The sequence below is a fragment of the Scylla paramamosain genome, chromosome 35 (assembly GCF_035594125.1).
Source record: "Scylla paramamosain isolate STU-SP2022 chromosome 35, ASM3559412v1, whole genome shotgun sequence".
In the NCBI taxonomy this organism is placed as follows: Eukaryota; Metazoa; Arthropoda; class Malacostraca; order Decapoda; family Portunidae; genus Scylla; species Scylla paramamosain.
In genome coordinates this window covers 1171131-1188154 of record NC_087185.1, presented here as the reverse complement: position 1 = coordinate 1188154, position 17024 = coordinate 1171131, and the positions used below count along the sequence as shown (strand labels likewise).

At 40.1% G+C, this 17024-nt stretch overlaps 4 long non-coding RNA genes across 17 annotated transcripts in view; 2 read left to right on the top strand and 2 right to left on the bottom strand.

Annotated features, from left to right (window-relative positions):
- The window catches only part of LOC135090510 (uncharacterized), a 38608-nt gene that overhangs the window by 17111 nt on the left and 4473 nt on the right, over positions 1–17024 (top strand). For 5 of the 6 annotated variants that reach the window (XR_010262010.1, XR_010262011.1, XR_010262013.1 and 2 more), the window contains exon 4: positions 16587–16710. This is a non-coding gene — a long non-coding RNA (uncharacterized LOC135090510). Of the gene's footprint in view, positions 1–3597; positions 3874–6466; positions 6548–16586; positions 16711–17024 lie in introns of those variants that run through there. The other variant, XR_010262014.1, reaches the window with a different exon arrangement.
- Positions 18–13329, bottom strand: LOC135090503 (uncharacterized). Of its 6 annotated transcripts, XR_010261980.1 has the most exons (6): positions 4166–4416; positions 2345–2529; positions 2110–2266; positions 1754–1958; positions 1232–1407; positions 18–458 (listed from the first exon to the last, which is right to left on the bottom strand). It is a non-coding gene; the product is annotated as an uncharacterized LOC135090503 (long non-coding RNA). The 6 variants fall into 6 exon arrangements; XR_010261978.1 differs by lacking the exon at positions 4166–4416 and adding an exon at positions 13244–13329 and having other exon boundaries at positions 2110–2533; XR_010261979.1 differs by having other exon boundaries at positions 2105–2529; positions 4166–4417.
- Positions 6554–8671, top strand: LOC135090517 (uncharacterized). The gene is made up of 2 exons (XR_010262025.1): positions 6554–7148; positions 8251–8671. It is a non-coding gene; the product is annotated as an uncharacterized LOC135090517 (long non-coding RNA).
- Positions 9358–11892, bottom strand: LOC135090506 (uncharacterized). 4 transcript variants are annotated; one of them, XR_010261998.1, is made up of 5 exons: positions 11683–11892; positions 11443–11604; positions 11092–11296; positions 10570–10745; positions 9358–9796 (listed from the first exon to the last, which is right to left on the bottom strand). It is a non-coding gene; the product is annotated as an uncharacterized LOC135090506 (long non-coding RNA). The 4 variants fall into 4 exon arrangements; XR_010261997.1 differs by having other exon boundaries at positions 11448–11604; positions 11683–11891; XR_010261999.1 differs by lacking the exon at positions 11443–11604 and having other exon boundaries at positions 11683–11887.

Sequence of the window (17024 nt, the reverse complement as noted above, 5' to 3'; positions counted from 1 at the left end):
GTTTTCAATACAAGGAGTGTTTTCTATAGTTATTTTCTTTATTTTGAGGGCTTGCTATATCCTGCACAACTCTAAAAATACATCAAATTAACCTCCCACCAAAGCACAATACAGACACTTCCATTGGCTGTAACATTACTGCTAATACTGCAACATTCTTCCTGAGGGGAACCACACACATTAACAATAACACATGTTACAAAAAACTACACCAAACATATTAAGCTCAACATTTTTGTATAATAATTTTTATAAACATGAATGACCAAAAATGGTTCTAGGATAAAAGAGGAAAAAAATGACAGAACACTACAGCATAACAGTACAAATGGCAGGTGTGTCTCTTTTCTCTTATTCCTTATTTGCAAGGATTAAAGCTGTTACCTTAGAGATCACAAGAAGTGGGACGGTACAGTTCGCTAAGCTGCCGGTACACGTAGGATGGTGCAGTACCTCGACTGAAATAAAAGAGATTTAAATGGTCAGCAGCCATTATTTAAAGCTAAGTGAGTAGATGTGCAAGATAAACAGGGTACAGTAAAATCCCTCTTGTCCGGCATCAACGGGACCGCCGACGTGCCGGACACTTGAATAGAAGTGAAATTATGTCCACGATGACCACCCTACACTCACGCATCTTACCACAACAATGATGATCAGCTGATCTGATCAGCTGCTTAAGTGTAAGCACAACACACTTCCTTTTTTCTACAACTTTAGGCGTGATGAAGGCGTCGGGCGATAAACAGTGCACACGCGGGACTGAGTCACTGAGTAAACACAGTGCAGTGGGCTGCGGGTGGCGCGAAGCAGTGCGCTGTGGTGGCAAGGGGACGGAGTATGCCTCGCGTGGGAATTTTAATTGATTTTGTGAGCACACGTTAATTTTTTATTGATTTTAAGGCTCGGGGAAAAATGTGCCGGATACTTGAAGCTGCCGGATACTGGAATGCCGGATGAGAGGGATTTTACTGTATAATAAATTGAGTAAGTTGTTTATCTCACTCATAAGTAAAACATAAAGGCCTTTCATTTGATGCATTTAGGATCAGAAGTTTTACTGGGAGATGAAGTACAGTGCTAAATAACAGTTTGTGCATAAAGCTGACAAATACTGATGTCTCCTGAGGTCAGCCCAGGCCCAACAAGGAAAGCAAATGAAAAAATTAAATGAACCCCCAACATCACACCTTGAAAGGACCACACAGTCATATGAACAACACAAACTCACTTGTTAGTTATCAAACTGGTGACATTTTCTGGAGGAACGTAATCTAGCTGAGTCAGCGCAGTATTTACAGACGGCCAAAACTTTGTTCCCTCTGGGATAATAGAAGTGGTGGTTTGGTGGCTTATTTCTTCACAGCCCATCAAGCTAAATTTGTATGTGGGAGTGCACACATACAGCTGAAAATGAAGATTTGTGACAATAAGCAAAATGCACAATTCATGCCATGATTTTCAATATTATATAGGTACTGATCTGATAGTATCTAGCTCCACATGAGACAACAACAGGTTGAGGTTTGAGAAAGGACCATCCAACACTCAACACGAGGAATGTATATCCACCTACATGAAATAAACATGTGGAAAAGGAATGTATCAAAAACTGGAATCAAGAATTTCTGTGAGAATAAAATGGTATGTACTTTTGTGATACCTTCCCTGTTCAATTTGCAACAGTAAATATGTTTCAAATACTGCCCCACTGAAAGAGGTATCAGGATAATGACTAACAAATAAAACTTACTGGAACAGAATAAAACTTTGGTGGTGAGGCAAGAGAGGCTGCACCAACAAAGGTCTCAATGCCTCCGTTGGTCACCACCGTCTCGGTGCCAACGATGACCTTTGATGACCTTGTTGACACGTGACATGATGGGGAACACTGCAGAGTCTTGAATTAATGTTGTCTCAATTCCAGCAGTACATAAAGCTTTTGCCACTGGGTGACCCTGCACAAGTAAAAGATGTATTGAGAACATAAGAACGTAATAAAATAAAGGAAGCTGCAAGAAGCCATCACCCCTACATGTGGCAGTCCCTGTGTTATGTATTGTGCACATCAGACACGATGACGTGAAAGAGACGCATAAAACACCTTACATCATATTTAGGGGCACGTTCGGCAACAATAACGTGGAATTTCCTTTGTGTGGCTGCCTTGGTCAGGAAGGCCAAGACCAGTGGACACATTGCACACGTCACAATGACCTCATCATTGTGAATCTTGCTTACACCTTGGGCAGCTATCAATTCTTGGCTGAAATAAAAGGAATCAATATAATACTGGTAACAAACAACGTCAATGTCCCAAATGTCAGTGTAATCTTTACTCTACCTTTGTTCAACCTCAGCTTTCTGTTCACCAATGGCCTCAAGTACTCTGTCCTGCAGCTCTGGAATAACCTCCGTGCATTTTGGGAGATCTCCACATGCAGGGTGAGTCTACTAGCATGGACTGTGAGAGGCTTGGGTACTCCACACCTTGCTTCTCTCCACGTGGTGTGTTGTGTTCATCAATTACTATCTGCGTGAAGAAGAAAAATAACTTAAATAAATAAATGAGATACACACACACACACACACACACACACACACACGAGGACAGACAGGCAAAATACGTAGAGAGAGAGAGAGAGAGAGAGAGAGAGAGAGAGAGAGAGAGAGAGAGAGAGGCTGTACTTAAGCAATTATATCTTTCCATACCACACACACACACACACGCACACGAACGTTTCCCTAAGGGCGTTACATCACTGTGTGTGTGTGTTCTATATCTCTAGGGCGGAATCTTTCAAGAGAGAGAGAGAGAGAGAGAGAGATGAGGAAACAAGGAAGAGAATGAAAAATAAATAAAAAAGCAAGAATAATGATGATAACAACAATAAAAGGAGGTCAGTTTTTTTTTTTTTTTTTATGGGATACTTATGTGAATTGAAATACGCTTAAATGTTTACGTTCTTGAGAGAAAACGGAGGTCAGTTTTTTATTTTTATGGGATACTTATGTGAATTGAAATACGCTCAGTTATTTGTACATCACTGCTTCACAGACATCTCCAGCACGTGTTCCCTTTGAGTGGCACCAAACCCACCAACACCCACACATTGGTAAGCCTTCTAAGCACATACTAGTTTACATTGGCGCAGATATATTAAAAAGATTAATCACAAAAGACTAATTAAAAACATATATTCAGTACATGCAGGTGGCCTCTCCTTGACACACAGAGAAAGGCTGGTAATTCTCTGTTGATCATTAGCTACAGTATGGAAGCCTCTGTTATACTTCGATATCTCTGTGAAGTATTGTTGTTTTTTAACGTCAAATGGTAAATATTTAATAACGATAAGGTAAGATATAACAGTATTAAGCCAAGCCTTTAATTCACACAAGCTTTTCAATGATTGCACATTACGCCACACAAGGGACGAGACATTGCAGTGTAAGCCACGACCAGTTTGAATTTGGCGCTTCAATCAGTAAACGTCTACATACTTTGACAATTACAGTGATAATGGCCTGAGATTTATTTTTACACGCTTATAATTCTTTATATTTAATTTTCTATTAGTTTAGTATAATATAAAAGAAGTTGGTGGTTGTTATTGAAAGGTAAAAGTGTGTTGTGGATAGGTTTGTGTCCGTACTGTGCAGAGCAGGCCAAGGGAGGACAACACAGCACCAGACGTGACACAGAAAGGCACTGTGTTCAAAGGGTGCCATAAACTGTGGCTTTATTTAATGTATTTTGCCAGAACAAGACAGTGACAGGGCCGTGGGTGCCTGCGTGTGCTGGTGCAAGCTTGGTGCCTTCCGGGAGGTGCCTACAGGGAGGTGCCTACAGGGCCACCAAGGCTAATATTGGTAAGAAACCCGCCCACCCCTTGTCCAGCCAGCTAATTTGCACAGTCTGATGTAACAGGCGGTGACTGTGATAGTGTTGTTACCTGTCACCCACAACAACAACAACAACAACAACAACAACACAGGGCTGTCAGGTTTATTGTTAAGCCTGGTATTTCATGTTTTTGCACCTCGTTAGCAATATATTGATGTGACGCAGCATTCCACGGTGCCACAAGCGCTCCAAGCCTCCACCACAAAACTCTTACTAATTAACCATGACAGGAATTAGAAAAACGTAAAAAAAATCCACTTGCCTTATGTTATCAGCTGAGGTGGAGGCAGCCTTCCCCATTTATCCGCCAATATCTGCTTTATTTGTCACTTATTGTAAGCCTAACACGTCACTAAGTGGAGCCACATGACAAGGCTTTCATATCCGCTAGCTAGATATATCCGCCATTGCCTCATTTAGTTACGATGGAAGAATAACAGGCAAAATAGCGGCCGTCCTCTCCACTGGCAAGGGCCGCCATGATGCCTGGCTACCTGTTTGAATCTGTGGGTTCCAATATTTTTTGGGTATTTTTCTTAACTTCTTTATTTTGGTAGTATAGCATGTTTTTATGGTTTAGAAAAATAATTATTTGCTTTAGAAGTGTTTTCGCTGCTTGTGTTGACTTGTGTCCAATTTTGTGTTGATTGACGAAAATGAGGGGTGTTTTTTTGACGCTATTTTGACAAACTTGGTTTTTTATTTCACGCTCTAATTACGTCTTTTGTATTTCTAAAAATTGCTTATGATTTTTAAATTGTTTTTTGGTTCCTGTTGAGAGGAATAAGTGGGTTTTAAAAATGGTTTATGGTCCTGTTAAAAGTTGTGATTATAACACTTTTTGTGTTATTGTGTCTCTATTTGAGCTTGTAACTAACTTTTTAATGCCTGAAAAAATAGTTTGTATGTTTTAAAATGTTTTATCTTGTTGTTGAGTCAAAATAGGTGGACTTTCCAGTGGTTTTTAATCGTAATTAGGTTCCAACACTTGTTTTTTACACAATTTCGGTTTTATTTGTTTATTCTTGTTCCAGGTAACTTTTGATGGTGTAAGATGATAGTTCAGATTTTTTAAAAATTTTTACGTTCCTAAAAATTCAAATGATGTGGAGTTTTCAATGATTTAAATGGTGCCGAATATTTCAACACTTTTTCCATATTTCATTTGGATATTTTTTAAATACTACTCAAGCTGGAGCTGTTATAATATTGTGGATATTTTTTAAAGTATTTGTCAAGTCAGAATATATAAGGCATTCCAGCCTAGCTCCATTTTTTCGAGGGGTCAATTTCGAAATGAAATCCGTTACGGTACGTAAAATTGCCGTGACGTCACGGCCGCCATCATGGACCAGGGACCTTGATCGGCTCCGCTGTCTCCTCGGTAATAATTATCGTATTTTGCAGTGTTTTCCTGGTGTTTCCACGTGTTTCTAAACTCAGACGTGTAGATAAGAGTAGAATGAGTAAGAAAATAAGAGAAATAGAGGAGGAAGAGGAAGGGAGAAGGAATAGAGGAGGTGGTAAAACAGAAAAATGATAAGAAAACAATATTTAGCTTAATTTTCCCTGCTGCCCTGTCTGTCTTGGTAGTATTTGTCTTCCCTGACAGTGCTTCCAGTGTATTTGGTGTGTTTAAGAGGTGTTGGAGTGTGTCTGGAGGTGTTTAGGGAGTGTTGCAGTGTGTCTGGAGGTGTTGAAAGGGTGTTGAAGTGTGTGTTTTAGGGATTTGGTGATGTTTGAGTCAATATTTAGCGTTCCTGGTGTGTTTTGGGGTGTCTTAGGCTTGTTTAGGAGTGCTTTAAGTGTGTTTTGGACTGTTTTCAATGTTTTGTGATGTTTCAAGTGTATTTTAGGATGTTATGGACGAGTTTGGGTGTGTTTTGTGTGGATACCGGGGAATTTTGGGTGCGTTTGTGGGTATTTTAGGTCAGTGTGGGTGTTTTGGGGTGTTTTAAGTGTGTTTTGGGCCGTTTTCAGTGTTTTGGGATGTTTTAAGTGTGTTTTAGGATGTTATGGATGAGTTTGAGTGTGTTTTGGGTAGGTACGGTGTGTTTTCGATGCGTTTAAAGTCAATTGGGTGAGTTTTGGAGTATTTTAAGTGTGTTTGGGGATATTTTGGTGCACTTTCGATGTGTTTAGGGTGTTTTTTGTGCGTTTAGGAGTGTTTAAGGTGTTTTAAGGTGTTTTAGTGTGATTGGAGTTGCTTTTGAGGTGTTTTGGTTATGTTAAAGGCATGTTGCAGATAAGTACTGGGTCTTTGAGGGTAGAAGTGGTGTGCTGGAGGTAAAATAAAAGGTTCTGGAGTGTTTTAGGGGGGACTGTGATAGTAGAAGCGTGTCAGGGGTGTTATAGCGTGTGTTGTGATGTATGAAGCTTCTAGATGCATGTGGGGGCGATGTCTGGGTCTGTACGAGGTGTTGTGGTGTTGGAGTCCTAGCAGGGGAAGGTACTGGAGGTTGTAGTGATGGGTAGAGGGTAAAAACAGAGGTACACTTTAGGTTAGGTAAGGTTAAGCGTTCATTGGTGTTGATTCAGTAATACAATCTTTTTTTTCAGATACAAATGTAGAGGGACGAAATAGAGAAGCAGGAAGACCACCACCACCACCACCACCACCACCAGCAGTGTGGAAGAAAGGTTAGACAAGCGAAGAAAGTTGGAAAATTAATAATTAAACGCTTGCTGTCTTTTATTATCTTGAGTATAAAATGGTTATATGACAATCTCTCTCAGATTCAGATTCTTTATTCCACGAAAGTGGTTATTAAGTACATTATATTTCACATAGCTTTACATAAATATGGAGGTCATAAAACTAAACTGTAGATTGAAATATCTTAGTATACTACTAAATGATTAAATTGCAGAATGTTGTCATCAAAAAATATTAAGAGTATAAAATAATCATGGTAACTAAAATAGTATTTCTACACTAAAGTGCAATGTCTACCTCTAAGTAAAATAAAATACATGAATGTCCTTAAAATTATGTTTAAATGATAATAAGACCATAAAATGCTGGATAAAATATGGGTGTAAAGCTTCATCACTGTGCGTTTTCTAACATATGTCTAAAATATTTATATAATATTTGCAGATTGGAAATGTTTCCTGAGGTTAGTCTTAAAACTGTTTAGATTTTGAGACAGGGTGATGGTGGATGGGAGTTGGTTCCACAACTTAGGACCCAACACAGTGAGGTCCCTGGCACCGCTGTCTGTTCTGGTCCGGGGAACATGCAAGTTGTTTCTTTGTCTAGTTTTACTGTTTGTCACATCATTTACAGTATTAAAAGATAAAAAGGATAGAAAGCCATCAGGATAACATCTTCGCAAATGTCAAACATATGTTTCTCCTTAACCCTGAGCCATTTAAGTTCTTTAAGGAAAGGTGATGCACGGTCATATTTCCTGCCACCTCCCACTGCTACTTTAGCTGCAAAGTTTTGAAGTTTTTGGGCCTTACACAGAAGAGTTTCGTTTGTTGATCCCCACACTTGAATGCAGTAATATATTGTGCTTAATGCAAGTGATTGAGTAACAAGAATTGGTGTGGGTTTATCAAAACATTTACTAATTCGATTTATATACATTAATATGCCTGTCACCTTCTTCTGTAACTCATTTAAATGAACATCAAACAACATATATTTATCAAAATACACTCCTAAATTCTTAACATGATAACTTGAAAGTATGTTCTCTCCATCAAAATGTATGGTAGTGTCAGGAGGAATCTTAGCTAGGAGTTGGCGATTGCCTAGGAAAATACATTGCGTTTTACTTGGATTTAAAAGTAGGCCATTACTCAGAAAATAGCATTTACATTGTCTTAGAATTGTTTCAGCATCATTAATGAGTTGATGGATGTTGTTAACTGTGCCTTCGTGTAATATTTGAGTATCATCCGCGTATTGCACTATGAAACCATTAACGTGCTCTGACAGATCATTTACATAAATGCCGAACAATAGCGGGCCAAGAATTGAGCCTTGTGGGACTCCATAGTTCACTTTCTGGTCTTTAGATATTGCCCCATTCAAGCGGACAGACATGGTTCTGTTGGTCAAATAATTATCTAGACCTTTCCTTGTTGCTTGTTCAACTGCATGATGTCTTTAACACACACTTCTCTACCCCATCCAAGTACTACCATCCAAGTAGCTTTCCTCACCTATCACTACTTTCAACTTCACTCACTCTTTCTTTTGGAGATGTCATTGATATTAAATCGTTTTGACACAAAATGATTTAAGTAACAATTAGTTTAAGATCATATTATTTTCTTTTCCTTGCATTTAATCATTGTATGCCTGTATCTAATTCATGTTGGTTTCACAGGCACACACCTACATTGTGATGGAGCTCCTTGGAGGTGGAGAGCTGGCTGCTTCAGAGGATCAGGAAACACGAGAGGTTCACAGAGGCTCGCCTCGGGCTTCGGTCGTCGTGAGGAACCTGGTGTCAGCAGTTCACTACGTGCACAGGAAAGGCATCAGTGTTCACGGAGACCTAAAGCCAGACAGGGGTGAAGAGTTAGGAGAGGGAGAAGAAATATGTTGGGAATTAATGGAATGGGAGGGAATAAAAATAGAAAAGTGGTTGGTGTTGAGGATAGACAGAAAAGAAAAGAAAGGAAAGGTGAAAAAAAGGAAGTTTTTTTGCATTGATTTTCCATCTGCTTATTTTAAAGAATTTATTGCATGGAATATTATTGATCTCCATCATTTGTATGGCCTTTATAATAAAAAGTATGAATTTATTCCATTCAGATATTATCCTTCTCCGAGGCCATTCTAATCTAATTATCTTTTCACGGAATCTCTTGTTCAAGGTTTCTTCTGAAGATTCAGTTATTAAGATTGTGGATTTTGGGTTTGCACATTTGATGCCTGACAAGGAAAAGGATGGCAGCACGAAGACACCGTGCTTCACTGTTCACTATGCAGCGCCTCTGTTACATCCTGTTATTCACAGGTACAGGTTATAAAGTGGGTGTTGTTGTGCCCTGCAACCAGAGATGTGGCCATTTCCTGTATGTGTTCCACCATGGCATTCACCAGCAGTACCACACCATAGAGTGTTGTTTCTTCCTTACACAGACCACCTAAACAACATTCACAAGCTTAAACATTAGCAGTGAGTGCTTCTTTCTGTTTAAGTCCTGTTTGTTACTCCTCAAAACCTTCAAACAGTGCCAAAAGCCTCATATCTTCATGGTACCGCTTGAACATTCATGCACTGGTTGAGTATCTTGTGTGTAATTTTGTGATGAAAGGTTTTTAATGCAGGGACAGTTGTTTATAGGGATTTTTACATTATTTTTAGTGTACAACCATCCAAAAGGCATTTAGCTCAGTGTTAGTGCAACAACCACACAGTACTGAATGTAGGGTTTCCTGTTTCATTAGAGATTTCTCTGCAGTGGTGTTTTCAATACAAGGAGTGTTTTCTATAGTTATTTTCTTTATTTTGAGGGCTTGCTATATCCTGCACAACTCTAAAAATACATCAAATTAACCTCCCACCAAAGCACAATACAGACACTTCCATTGGCTGTAACATTACTGCTAATACTGCAACATTCTTCCTGAGGGGAACCACACACATTAACAATAACACATGTTACAAAAAACTACACCAAACATATTAAGCTCAACATTTTTGTATAATAATTTTTAGAAACATGAATGACCAAAAATGGTTCTAGGATAAAAGAGGAAAAAAATGACAGAACACTACAGCATAACAGTACAAATGGCAGGTGTGTCTCTTTTCTCTTATTCCTTATTTGCAAGGATTAAAGCTGTTACCTTAGAGATCACAAGAAGTGGGACGGTACAGTTCGCTAAGCTGCCGGTACACGTAGGATGGTGCAGTACCTCGACTGAAATAAAAGAGATTTAAATGGTCAGCAGCCATTATTTAAAGCTAAGTGAGTAGATGTGCAAGATAAACAGGGTACAGTAAAATCCCTCTTGTCCGGCATCAACGGGACCGCCGACGTGCCGGACACTTGAATAGAAGTGAAATTATGTCCACGATGACCACCCTACACTCACGCATCTTACCACAACAATGATGATCAGCTGATCTGATCAGCTGCTTAAGTGTAAGCACAACACACTTCCTTTTTTCTACAACTTTAGGCGTGATGAAGGCGTCGGGCGATAAACAGTGCACACGCGGGACTGAGTCACTGAGTAAACACAGTGCAGTGGGCTGCGGGTGGCGCGAAGCAGTGCGCTGTGGTGGCAAGGGGACGGAGTATGCCTCGCGTGGGAATTTTAATTGATTTTGTGAGCACACGTTGATTTTTTATTGATTTTAAGGCTCGGGGAAAAATGTGCCAGATACTTGAAGCTGCCGGATACTGGAATGCCGGATGAGAGGGATTTTACTGTATAATAAATTGAGTAAGTTGTTTATCTCACTCATAAGTAAAACATAAAGGCCTTTCATTTGATGCATTTAGGATCAGAAGTTTTACTGGGAGATGAAGTACAGTGCTAAATAACAGTTTGTGCATAAAGCTGACAAATACTGATGTCTCCTGAGGTCAGCCCAGGCCCAACAAGGAAAGCAAATGAAAAAATTAAATGAACCCCCAACATCACACCTTGAAAGGACCACACAGTCATATGAACAACACAAACTCACTTGTTAGTTATCAAACTGGTGACATTTTCTGGAGGAACGTAATCTAGCTGAGTCAGCGCAGTATTTACAGACGGCCAAAACTTTGTTCCCTCTGGGATAATAGAAGTGGTGGTTTGGTGGCTTATTTCTTCACAGCCCATCAAGCTAAATTTGTATGTGGGAGTGCACACATACAGCTGAAAATGAAGATTTGTGACAATAAGCAAAATGCACAATTCATGCCATGATTTTCAATATTATATAGGTACTGATCTGATAGTATCTAGCTCCACATGAGACAACAACAGGTTGAGGTTTGAGAAAGGACCATCCAACACTCAACACGAGGAATGTATATCCACCTACATGAAATAAACATGTGGAAAAGGAATGTATCAAAAACTGGAATCAAGAATTTCTGTGAGAATAAAATGGTATGTACTTTTGTGATACCTTCCCTGTTCAATTTGCAACAGTAAATATGTTTCAAATACTGCCCCACTGAAAGAGGTATCAGGATAATGACTAACAAATAAAACTTACTGGAACAGAATAAAACTTTGGTGGTGAGGCAAGAGAGGCTGCACCAACAAAGGTCTCAATGCCTCCGTTGGTCACCACCGTCTCGGTGCCAACGATGACCTTTGATGACCTTGTTGACACGTGACATGATGGGGAACACTGCAGAGTCTTGAATTAATGTTGTCTCAATTCCAGCAGTACATAAAGCTTTTGCCACTGGGTGACCCTGCACAAGTAAAAGATGTATTGAGAACATAAGAACGTAATAAAATAAAGGAAGCTGCAAGAAGCCATCACCCCTACATGTGGCAGTCCCTGTGTTATGTATTGTGCACATCAGACACGATGACGTGAAAGAGACGCATAAAACACCTTACATCATATTTAGGGGCACGTTCGGCAACAATAACGTGGAATTTCCTTTGTGTGGCTGCCTTGGTCAGGAAGGCCAAGACCAGTGGACACATTGCACACGTCACAATGACCTCATCATTGTGAATCTTGCTTACACCTTGGGCAGCTATCAATTCTTGGCTGAAATAAAAGGAATCAATATAATACTGGTAACAAACAACGTCAATGTCCCAAATGTCAGTGTAATCTTTACTCTACCTTTGTTCAACCTCAGCTTTCTGTTCACCAATGGCCTCAAGTACTCTGTCCTGCAGCTCTGGAATAACCTCCGTGCATTTTGGGAGATCTCCACATGCAGGGTGAGTCTACTAGCATGGACTGTGAGAGGCTTGGGTACTCCACACCTTGCTTCTCTCCACGTGGTGTGTTGTGTTCGTCAATTACTATCTGCGTGAAGAAGAAAAATAACTTAAATAAATAAATGAGATACACACACACACACACACACACACACACACATGAGGGCAGACAGGCAAAATACGTAGAGAGAGAGAGAGAGAGAGAGAGAGAGAGAGAGAGAGAGAGAGAGAGAGAGAGAGAGAGAGAGAGAGAGAGAGAGAGAGAGAGAGAGAGAGAGAGAGAGAGAGAGGCTGTACTTAAGCAATTATATCTTTTCATACCACACACACACACACACACACGCACACGAACGTTTCCCTAAGGGCTCTCCTTGACACACAGAGAAAGGCTGGTAATTCTCTGTTGATCATTAGCTACAGTATGGAAGCCTCTGTTATACTTGGATATCTCTGTGGAGTATTGTTGTTTTTTAACGTCAAATGGTAAATACTTAATAATGATAAGCTGAGATATAACACAGTATTAAGCCAAGCCTTCAATTCACACAAGCTTTTCAATGATTTCACATTACGCCACACAAGGGACGAGACATTGCAGTGCAAGACCCGCCAGGACCAGTTTGAATTTGGCGCTTCAATCAGTAACATCTAGATACTTTGACAATTACAGTTATAATGGCCTGAGATTTATTTTTACACGCTTATAATTCTTTATATTTAATGTTCTATTAGTTTAGTATAATATAAAAGAAGTTGGTGCTTGTTATTGAAAGCTAAAAGTGTCTTGTGGATAGGTTGGCTTGCGTACTGTGCGGAGCAGGCTGGGACGGACGACACAACCAGACGTCAGACACAAGGCACTAGGTTAAAAGGGTGCCATAAACTGGTGCTTTATTTAACGTATTTTCGCAGAACAAGACAGTGACAGGGGCCGTGGTGGGTGCCTGCGTGTGCTGGTGCAAGCTTGGTGCCTGCCGGGAGGTGCCTGCAGTGCCACAAGGGATAATATTGGTAAGAAACCGGCCCACCACTTGTCCAGCCAGCTAATTTGCACAGTGTGATGTAACAGGCGGTAACTGTGATAGTGTTGTTACGTGTCACCCACAACAACAACAACACAGGGCTGTCAGGTCAGTGGTTAACCTTACTGTTTATTGTTGAGCCTCGTATTTCATGTTTTTGCACCTGGTTAGGAATATATTGACGTGACCCAGCATTCCACGGTGCCACAAGCGCTCCAAGCCTCCACCACAAAACTCTTACTAATTAACCATGACAGGAATTATAAAAACGTCAAAAAAATACACTTATCTAATGTTATCAGCTGAGGTGGAGGCAGCCTTCCCCATTTGTCCGCCAATATCTGCTTCATTTCTCACTTATTGTAAGCCTAACACGTCACTAAGTGGAGCCACATAACTAGGCTTTCATATCCGCTAGCTAGATATATCTGCCATTGCCTCATTTAGTTACGATGGAAGAATAACAGGCAAAATAGCGGCCGTTCTCTCCACTGACAAGGGCCGCCATGATGCCTGGCTACCTCTGCCAACCTGCTTCAACCTGTGGGTTCCAATATTTTTTAATTTTTTTCTTAACTTCTTTATTCTGCTGGTATAGCATGTTTTTTATGGTTTATAAAAATAATTATTTGCTTTAGAAGTATTTTCGTGGCTTGTGTTGAGTTGTGTTCAATTTTGTGTTGCTTGCCGAAAATGCGGGGTGTTTTTTTTAGCAGTATTTTGACAAACTTGATTTTTTATTTCACGTTCTAACTACGTCTTTTGTATTTCTAAAAATTGCTTATGATTTTTAAATTGTTTTTTGGTTCCTGTTGAGAGAAATAAGTGGACTTTAAAAATGGTTTATGGTCCTGTTAAAAGTTGTTATTACAACACTTTTTGTGTTATTGTCTCTCTATTTGAGCTTGTAACTAACTTTTCATTGCTTGAAAAAATTGTTTGTATGTTTTAAAGTGTTTTATCTTGTTGTTGAGTCAAAATAGGTGGACTTTTCAGTGGTTTTTAATCGTATTTAGGTTCAACACTTGGTTTTTACACAATTTCGGTTTTATTTGTTTACTTCTTGTTCCCGGTCACTTTTGATTGTGTAAGATGATAGTTCAGATTTTTTAAAAATTTTTACGTTCCTAAAAATTCAAATGTTGTGGACTTTTCAATGATTTAAATGGTGCCGAATATTTCAACACTTTTTCCATATTTCATTTGGATATTTTTTAAATACTACTCAGGCTAAAGCTGTTTTAATATTGTGAATATTATTTTAAGTATTTGTCAAGTCAGAATATATAAGGCATTCCAGCCTAGCTCCATTTTTTCGAGGGGTCAATTTCGAAATGAAATCCGTTACGGTACGTAAAATTGCCGTGACGTCACGGCCGCCATCATGGACCAGGGACCTTGATCGGCTCCGCTGTCTCCTCGGTAATAATTATCGTACTTTGCAGTGTTTTCCTGGTGTTTCCACGTGTTTCTAAACTCAGACGTGTAGATAAGAGTAGAATGAGTAAGAAAATAAGAGAAATAGAGGAGGAAGAGGAAGGGAGAAGGAATAGAGGAGGTGGTAAAACAGAAAAATGATAAGAAAACAATATTTAGCTTAATTTTCCCTGCTGCCCTGTCTGTCTTGGTAGTATTTGTCTTCCCTGACAGTGCTTCCAGTGTATTTGGTGTGTTTAAGAGGTGTTGGAGTGTGTCTGGAGGTGTTTAGGGAGTGTTGCAGTGTGTCTGGAGGTGTTGAAAGGGTGTTGAAGTGTGTGTTTTAGGGATTTGGTGATGTTTGAGTCAATATTTAGCGTTCCTGGTGTGTTTTGGGGTGTCTTAGGCTTGTTTAGGAGTGCTTTAAGTGTGTTTGGGACTGTTTTCAATGTTTTTTGATGTTTCAAGTGTATTTTAGGATGTTATGGACGAGTTTGGGTGTGTTTTGTGTGGATACCGGGGAATTTTGGGTGCGTTTGTGGGTATTTTAGGTCAGTCTGGGTGTTTTGGGGTGTTTTAAGTGTGTTTTGGGCCGTTTTCAGTGTTTTGGGATGTTTTAAGTGTGTTTTAGAATGTTATGGATGAGTTTGAGTGTGTTTTGGGTAGGTACGGTGTGTTTTCGATGCGTTTAAAGTCAATTGGGTGAGTTTTGGAGTATTTTAAGTGTGTTTGGGGATATTTTGGTGCACTTTCGATGTGTTTAGGGTGTTTTTTGTGCGTTTAGGAGTGTTTAAGGTGTTTTAAGGTGTTTTAGTGTGGTTGGAGTTGCTTTTGAGGTGTTTTGGTTATGTTAAAGGCATGTTGCAGATAAGTACTGGGTCTTTGAGGGTAGAAGTGGTGTGCTGGAGGTAAAATAAAAGGTTCTGGAGTGTTTAAGGGGGGACTGTGATAGTAGAAGCGTGTCAGGGGTGTTATAGCGTGTGTTGTGATGTATGAAGCTTCTAGATGCACGTGTGTGGGATGTCTGGGTCTGTACGAGGTGTTGTGGTGTTGGAGTCCTAGCAGGGGAAGGTACTGGAGGTTGTAGTGATGGGTAGAGGGTAAAAACAGAGGTACACTTTAGGTTAGGTAAGGTTAAGTGTTCATTGGTGTTGATTCAGTAATACGATCTTTTTTTCTTTTAAGATACAAATGTAGAGGGACGAAATAGGGAAGCAGGAAGACCACCACCACCACCACCATCACCACCAGCAGTGTGGAAGAAAGTTTAGGCAAGCGAGGAAAGTTGGAAAATTAATAATTAAACGCTTGCTGTCTTTTATTATCTTGAGTATAAAATGGTTATATGACAATCTCTCTCTCTCTCTCTCTCTCTCTCTCTCTCTCTCTCTCTCTCTCTCTCTCTCTCTCTCTCTCTCTCTCTCTCTCTCTCTCTCTCTCTCTCTCTCTAAGCTTTGTATTAGTTACCCGTTGACAGAAGTGACAGCCGCGTTTTCTCTTGTCAGATGTAAACAAAGCGGTAGTTTCCTTCCAGCTGGTGATAAAACTCTTTTGTCGCTCTTCCTCACTCTCCCACGTCACGGAAGCAGTGTGTGTGTGTGTGTGTGTGTGTGTGTGTGTGTGTGTGTGAAGAAGAAAATGTTATATTATATCTACGTGTTTAAAAGTTTCCTTCATTTAAGTCCAAAGAGGCTGGCTGGCTGATGCTAAGGAAGGAAGAAAGGGGTGGTGTTTAGGGGTCTGGGATGGAAAGCGAGTGATGTGTTTTGTAGCCTTCAGATAAAAAATATTAACAAAGTTTACACAGTGGGAAAATTTTGGTGGTGAGAGAGAAAATGACTAAAATATTACCTCAAATTTAACCAAACGTGGTGGAGCTTCACACTCCTCAGCTGACCCTAATCAAACCAAGCCTAACCCAAAGAAGCCTACCCTAACTTGTGTCTGGTGCTTCCTCCTCCCCAAGACTGGCTATCTCGTGTCTTAATCCCAAGCTGGCCTAACCAAACTTTACCTAACCTAACCTAAGCAATTCTAACCTAGCCAAACCTTACCTAAGCAAGCCTAACCTAGCCAAGCCTTACCTAACCTAACCTAACCTAACCTAACCTAGCCAAACCTTACCTAAGCAAGCCTAACCTAGCCAAGCCTTACCTAACCTAACCTAACCTAACCTAGCCAAACCTTACCTAAGCAAGCCTAACCTAGCCAAGCCTTACCTAACCTAACCTAACCTAACCTCACCTCACCTAACCTAACCTAAAGAAACCTAGCCAAACCTAACATAACCTAGCCTAACCAAACCTAACCTAACCTACATCCTCTTCCCACGGCCCCACTTAACCAAACCTAATGTAACTTTCAGAGCAACGGCAACCCTCCGATCCGGCAAGCAAGTTGGCGGCAGCGATGGCGGTGGCGGCGGCAGTGGTGGTGAGGTGGACGGCAGGGACAGAGGGGCAGTACAGGCTGCGGACATCAAGGAGAAGGTGAGCAGGGTGTTGTGTTGGTGTGTGTTGGTGTGTGTTGCTAAGCTGAGATGCAATATTTGTCACTCAACACTCGTGCAACACTGCCTCCATGCACAAGTGTGTCGGGAAAATGATTTAAAGTCGTAAAAATGTTCTTGTTTTACTTTATTTATTTATTTATTTATTTTGTTTTATTTTTTGTATATATAGGAGGGACACTGGTCAAAGGGAACTAAGTACAATAAGAAAAAAATACTGAGAAAAAATAAAAGATAAAAATGACCTCACTTAACCTAACCTAACCTAACATAAGCTAACTTAACCTAACATAA